Raw genomic sequence first — 7,453 nt, forward strand, 5'->3', positions numbered from 1 at the left:
CGCATTTCTGACTGACACCCTGAAAATAAGGCCCTGAGACCCCTGCCGCGGTCCCCGTGTTCTGGGAGCCGCGTCCCCCCGCAAGGCGCCCGCCGCTTCAGGACGGGGGGAGCCGCTCACCCTGAGTCGGGTGCGCCCGCAGGGCTGCGTCTCCGCCCGTCCAGCTGGGCAAGAGCGCTCGGCCTCCCCACGACGGTGGGTTCGTGCTCATTCAGCACGAAGCAGGGCCCGTGCTCGTCTACGTGTCTTTTCGTAACAGACTCCCCCAAATGCTGTGTTCCTTCTTCACTTCCCAGTCTTGCTTTCTGTAGAACTCTTTGCTGCTTTAGTGTTGCTCCGATTTTGAAAACACAGCATCTTGATGCCAAGATTAACAAATGTGTCTCTTTATCGTGTTGGAGTTGACCCAACAAGTCACAGATTAAAAAAAAAAGAAAGGACAAAGCTAATCAAGTTGGGAAGAGCTGCACATTCTGTCGGACCTGCAGATCCAGTCCCTCCCACTGTCCACTTTTGGGAGTTGTGAGAATTAATAAAAACAAAACCAGAGCTTCCTGCCTTCGTTTTCACGTCCCTTGTGCCGACGGCGTCCCGCCCACAGCCCTCTGTGTAAACAGCCGTCCCCTAGCCGTCCCCTATTGGAGGCCGCCAGGGCCCGAGGCATGGGGGGCCTGGCTCGAAAAGATGAGCCCCCACCTGGGGTGGGAAACAGGAGGCTGCGAGACCCCGGGTGTCTATCTGGAGTCAGCAGCAGGTGCGGGGACTGGGGGGGCCGTGGCGTGGGAGAGAGAAAGGACCAGAGTCCACGGGCCGTGGAGAGAGCCGGCTGGCAGAGCGGCCATCGGGGAAGCAGAGGTGACCGCACCACCCAGGAGCAGGTTGGGAGGGGGTCCCCCCGATCCTTGGTGGCCCGTCCTTCTGGACCCCTCGTTTTACAGCACGCGGCTTTGTCCCGACGTCCTTCAGGGCCCTTCCCGCACCCTCTTGACGCCCCCCTTTGCTCCAGCTGCTGCCGAGGCACAGGCAGCACGCGGGCATGTCCTGACCGAATTTCATATGGGCCTCGGGCGTCTCTCATTACCTGCCTGGGGCTTCCTGGGCCCTTGTCCCGGGATGTCACCCATCCCCTGCCGGACACGCCCACAAGTGAGCACCTGCAAGGGAGTTCACACCCCCGGGGCAGCCCTTGCTTCGTGGGACAGGAGGTGGAAGGGAGCCCGCTGTCCCTGCTGCTCAGAGGTCCTTAGGGTGACTGCGCCCCCGCGCCTGCCGCGGCCGCCAGCTCAGAGATGCACCTGGGTCGGCTTTCCCTGCTCCCTCTCTCCTCCCCAGGCCCCCATCCCCTGGTCCTTGGGAGCTCAAAAATGAAGCTGTCTGCGTGCAAATGTTGTCTCAGACTCTGTTGTGGGGGGAAGCCGAGCAAAGAGGTAGCCTCACGACTCTCTCTACTTGCAACCAAGATCACTCGATCCATGTCTTTTGAAAAGGTTGTGGGACTCCTCCTTCTCCAGGGACATGGTGAGCTGCGGCACTCAAACAGGTTCCTACTGAAAACAAATAATTTTAAATCTTCCTACAAGCAATGAAGAGCAAACGAGATAGTAAGAAATGAACAGGGTAAAATGTAAAGAAAAATGAAAAGAAAAAAGAAAGAGGCAGAAGTTACCGATATCAGCCATGAAACGGGGTCACTGCAGATCCCACAGGCACTGCAAAGACTGTAAGCAAAGAAACACCGTGAACAACTCCACATGAATGTGTCAGCCTGGATGAGACGGACCAGTTCCTCAAATTAAAACAAACAAAAACACAACTAATCACCCAGCGTGAAACAGATCACTTGAATATCCTATAGGTATTAAGAAAATAGAATTTATAATTTTAAAACTCAAAATAATGGAATCTCCAGGCCTAGATGGTTTCACCGGAGAATTCTGCTAAACATTTAAATAGGAATTAACAATAATTCTATACAATCTTTTCCAGAAAAAAAGGAGTGAACAATTCATTTATGAAGCTGATATTACCCTGAAACCAAAACTAGACAGCGATAGCACAAAAAAGAGAATACTATAAACCAATACCTTTCATAAATGTAGATGAAGAAATCCTTAACAAAATATTGGCAAACTAAATTCACTAATATATAAAAAGCATTAAACACTATGACCAAGTAGAATCCATTCCAGGGATGCAAGCCTGGTTCAAGATTTGAAAATTAATCATATGATCCATTATATTAAAAAACTAAAGAAGAAAAATCAAGTAATGTATCAACTGAGGCACAAAAAACATTTGAAATAGTCAACACCACTCATGATAAAAAAATAAAATTCTCAGAAAAATATGACTAGGAGGGGACTTCCTCTACTTGATTAATAAGCATCTACAAAAAACCGACAGCTAACGTTCTGCTTGATGGCCAAAGACCGAATGCTTTCTCCCTAAGATCGGAAGTGCAGAAAGGTTGTCCATTCTCACCACTCTTATATAACAGTTTGCTGCAAGTTTTAGCCAGTGCAGTAAGAAAGGGAAATAAATAAAATGCATATGTATTGGGAAAAAAGAAACAAAACTCCCTATTTGCAGATGACATGGTTGTCTACATAGAAAATGCCAGGGAGTTTATTTTAAAAAAATCTTCTAGAACTAGTGAGTTCAGCAAGTTCACAGATATAATAAAATAAACATACAAAAATCAATTGTACTTACATATACCAATAATGAATATGTGGACACTAAAATTAAAAATCCAATACTATGTATAGTAAATTGCTCCCCAAAAATGAAATTTCTAGTTTCTAACAAAACATGCACAGGACTTGTGTGCTGAAAACCACACAATGCAGAAGAAAGCAAAGGAGATCTACATAAATGGAGAGACATACCATGTTCATGGATTGGAAGACTCAACATAGTAAAGATATCAGTTCGCCCTAAATTGATATACAGGTTTATCACAACTTCCCTCAAAACCCTAGCAAGGTTTTTTGTAGATCTAGACAAAATTATTCTAAAATTTATATAGAAAATCAAAAGAACTAATAGCTAAAACAATATTCCAAAGAATAAAGTGGAGTCAGTTCATCCAATCTCAAGATTTATTGTATAGCTACAGTAACCAAGCCTGTATGATATTAGCAAGGGACAGAAACACAGATCAATGAAACCAAACAGAGAACCCAGAAATGGACCCACACAAATGCACCGACTGATTTTTGGTAAAGGTGCAAACACAATTCAAGGGAGGAAAGATAGCCTCTTAAAAAATGGTGCTGCAGCAACAGGACAGCAAAAGGCAAAAAAAAAAAAAAAAAAGGCTGGGTGCGGTGGCTCACATCTGTAATCCTAGCACTTTGGGAGGCCAAGGTGGGAGGATCATTGAGGCCAGGAGTTCAAGACCAGGCTGAGCAAGAGCAAGCCCCAGTCTCTATAAAAAATAGAAAAATTATCCAGGCATGTTTTCATGTGCCTGAAGCTGCTCGGAAGGCTGGGGCAGGAGGATCACTTGAGCCCAGGAGTTTGAGGTTGCCGTGAGCTATGATGATGCCACAGCACTCTAGCCTGGGTGACAGAGCGAGATCTTGTCTCAAAAAGAAAAAAAAAAAAAAGGCAAAAATGAACCACAGCCTAAGTCTCACTCCTTATAAAATATTAACCCAAATGGATCACGGACTTAAATGTAAAACCTAAAACTATAAACTTTTAGGGGGAAAACAGAATAGAAAATCTTTGAATCTATGGTTAGGCCAAGCATTCTTAGACTTGACACCCAAAATACAAGCTATAAAAGGAAAAATTGATAAATTGGCCTTCAAAATTTAAAAACATTTGTTGTGTGAAAGACCCTCTAAGATGATGAGAAAACAAACTTCATATTGGGAGAAAATATATGCAAACCACATACCTGACAAAAAACTAGCATCCAGAATATATAGAGAACTTTCAAACCTCGGAAGTAAGAAGAAAATCAAACAATTCAAATAGCAAATGGGCAGAAGATGGGGACAGACATTTCCCAGAAGAGGATCTGCTGACCGCAAATAAGCCCCTGAGAAATGCTCGATGGCTTCGGCCTCTAGAGAAATAAATCAGAACCAAAGGAGTCTCCGTCCCGCACTCGCCAGAACGGCTAAACGAAAACGGGGACCCGCCGTGCCGGCGAGGATGTGGAGAAACTGGATCATTTGCACACGTCTGGTGGGACTATAAAATGAAACAGCCACTCTGGAGAACAGTCTGGGAATTTCTTAAAATGCTAAGCACGCAACTACTATGTGACCCATTCACTCCTGGGCATTTGTCCCAGAGAAATAAAAATTTATGTTCACATAAAAACCTGTACACAAATGTTCACAGCAGTTTTATTCATAATGGCCCAAACTTGGAAACAACTGAGATTTTTGTCAACGGGTGAATAGCGGAATAGGTGTGCTACGTCCAGACGATGGAACACTACTCGGCGAGGAAAAGTAGCACGCTGTTGAACACACGGCAACACGAACGTATCTCCAGAGAATTATGGGGACTGAAAATAGCCAATTCCAAAAGATGCCATACTGTCTGAGTCCATTCGTGTAACGGTCTTGAAATGCCAAAATTATAGCAACGAAAGACCGACCAGCAGTTGCCTGGGAACAGGGTGGGGAGTGGACGTAGCCATGAAATGACAGCATGAGGGCCCCTCGGGGTGGGGACTGTGGAACGGTGGAGTGTTCTGCATCCTGACTGTGTCCGGGCCAGCGTTCTGGTTGTGACGTTGCACCGCGGTTATGTAAAACGGCACCGTCGGCAGAAACTGGGCACAGGGCACGTGGGCGCCTCCCTATGTTATTTAAGGCTGTACGTGAATCTACAATTATCTCGAAATAAAATGTTTAATTAAAAATAAGCAAAAAGGCATAAAAATAAAACGTTACAAAGAGGACACTCTCAAGTGTGGAAATGTACGTCTGCGCATGACCGTGTCTGAGCAGGACCGACAGGGCGAGGTGGGGACCGATGGTCCGTGGCAGCTGCACCATTAAAAGACGTGTGACCTTCGGCGGGTCACTGCCCCTCTCTGGCCTGTTGGTGTCCCCACGTCCACGCGAGAGACAAGAGCCCCCCTGATTTGAGGAGCCTCCAGAAGCTGCTGACTTCCTCCTGGCAGCGCTTGTTAATGTCATGACCAGCGTCTGTCTCAGACTCTGCTTATGTCACGGCGACGCTTCTGCGTCCTCCTCGTCTGAGAGACACGAAAGCACCAGGGCAGAGCTTGAATTCGCCGTCCTGCCCTGGTCTGTCTGTCTCCACCCACCACAGGGAGCTCCTCGAGGGGCTGGCCGCTGGCTGCTCTGTTCCCTGCGGGGTCTCCAGCTCCTAGCATGGAGCTTAGCAGACAGCGTCTGCTCAGTAAAGCGTCGACGGACAGACCCGCGTGGCAGGTCCCCTGTGGTCCAGCGTGGCGGCCTACACGGCATCCCCGGGACGGGCGCAGCTGCTCACAGGAAAGCCGGTGGCCCCGGGGGCTCCCTGTGCTTGTGCAGGGCAGGTGCCGCTCCACCAAGCGGCCTGTTCTGCGGCGTCACGCCCACACCCAACTGGCAAGTAGGGAGATGACGCTGACACACCCCGAGGTCCCATAGGTGCTTGTCTGATGTCTCCTGGCGCACTGGGGTTTTTGCCAAGAGATAACCAGCTGAATGCGGAGACCACGAGCGCAGCTGAGTGCAGGGGGTCCCAGTGGACACATCACGCTCGGCCCCCCGTCCCCCTCTCAGCCCAGTGTCCCCGGAGGCACAGGAGGTGCTTGGTCCCTGTGCCCATAATTGGAGGGTCAGCCCTTCTCACACCCTTCCTGCCAAGCAACCTTCCCTAGTTCAAGGTAAAGTCCTGCATTGACCACGGCACTTCCTTATATGTTGGGAACTTAAATGTCTTGGTAACCGTGACAATGTCTTCACCATGAATACCGTTCCTTGTGTCAGAGCTTTGGTTATAAACACAGGAAGTGTTTGCGTTTGGAACGCGCTCCCCTGTGGGTTCTTGTGCCCACCGCAGCGTAAAACCTGCAGCCCCAGGAGTCGCACCGCTGCCTGCTAACTCCAACCTAAAAGGACACCATCGAATGACGACGGAGTGTTTCCTCCGGGCTGTGCCTCGTTCTGTCTCCTGTGCCGACTCTTTAGTCCTCTGGGCCGGGCTCTCTCTCCACCCGCAGCATCCTTGGGTAGAAACCTGAGGCCCCCGCAGGTGAGTCGCTAGCCCGGGGTTGTGTGACTGGCAGAAGTGAAAGACACGGAGGGTCCTGGTGCTTGGCCGCCAGGTGCCTGCCTCAGTTTCCAACCCCCACACCCTGCAGTTTCCCCGTCCCCAGCTTTGAAAGGTTCAACTACTGCTTGGTCCTCTACAGGTTTGGAGGAGGGTAGTACTTCTGTCTGAACGGCAAGCTGTTCCTATCCGTGCCCAAACCATGCCACGTGGATCAAGGGTGAAGACAAGCTGCCTTGTGCACGCGTAACACGCTTTGTACCACCCAAGCGGAGGGCGGTGAATTTCTGTGCACACCGACAGACGGCAGCGTGGAGCTGAGCCGGAACGCCTGCGTGGGGGGCGTGCTAGGGACTGCATCATCCGCAGTCACTAGCCCCAGGGCGGGCCTGAGATCTCCAGGGACAATCCAGGAAGCTCAGCAATTACTTCTGCAACGATTGGCTCAGATGGGCAAGACTTGGTTAATAATGGACAGTTTCCCTAACTTCCGTCCCCACTTCCAGCTTAGGATGGACCAGAGAAAGCCATTCCGCTCCCCCAGCCAATCAGGGGCCGCATCTCTAGCGAGATGCTTCCTCCTAACCCTGAACGGAGAACAATGGATCTTCTCTATTCTCGATCCCAAGTCCCAAGGGAGCCCCAAGCTGGGGGTCCTCGGTGGCCTGACCAGGTGGCAGCCAGCCCTGCAGCCCCGGTGTCCAGTCACAGCCGGAGGACCCAAAGGCACTCGTCCCTTGGAGAGGAAACACACGCGTGGGTTTCCGCCCAGGCTGTTACGCCATTTCTGTGGCAGGCTGCAAGGGGCCGCTGCCGTGTCCAGCTTCTCCAGCGTGCTGCAGAGCGAACGATTCTCTGTCCCGCTCCTATACCACCCAAGCTTTCGAGCGAAGTTCGGTCAGCCAAAACGGCCCTGCGTGGTCGGGTCCAGCTGGACGAGGTGACTTCCAGCCCGGGTGGTGCCGGAGTCCGGGAGCCCAGCAGCTCCCTCGGCACCGGCTTCAGCTGTTTTCCTGGGAATCTGAGCCCCGGAGGGCCCAGCAGGTCCTCCCGTCTCCGGCGGGGTGACCCCATGAGGAAGTACGCCTGCCAGATGTCCCTGCCAGCCCTTCTCAGGAGCACACACCCAGAGCCGTGCACGAGTGCACACACGCACGCACACACACGCCCGTTAATCAGGGCTCTGCCTCCGCTATCTCCC

The sequence above is a fragment of the Propithecus coquereli genome, unplaced genomic scaffold (assembly GCF_000956105.1).
Source record: "Propithecus coquereli isolate 6110/MARCELLA unplaced genomic scaffold, Pcoq_1.0 Scaffold295, whole genome shotgun sequence".
Taxonomy (NCBI): Eukaryota; Metazoa; Chordata; class Mammalia; order Primates; family Indriidae; genus Propithecus; species Propithecus coquereli.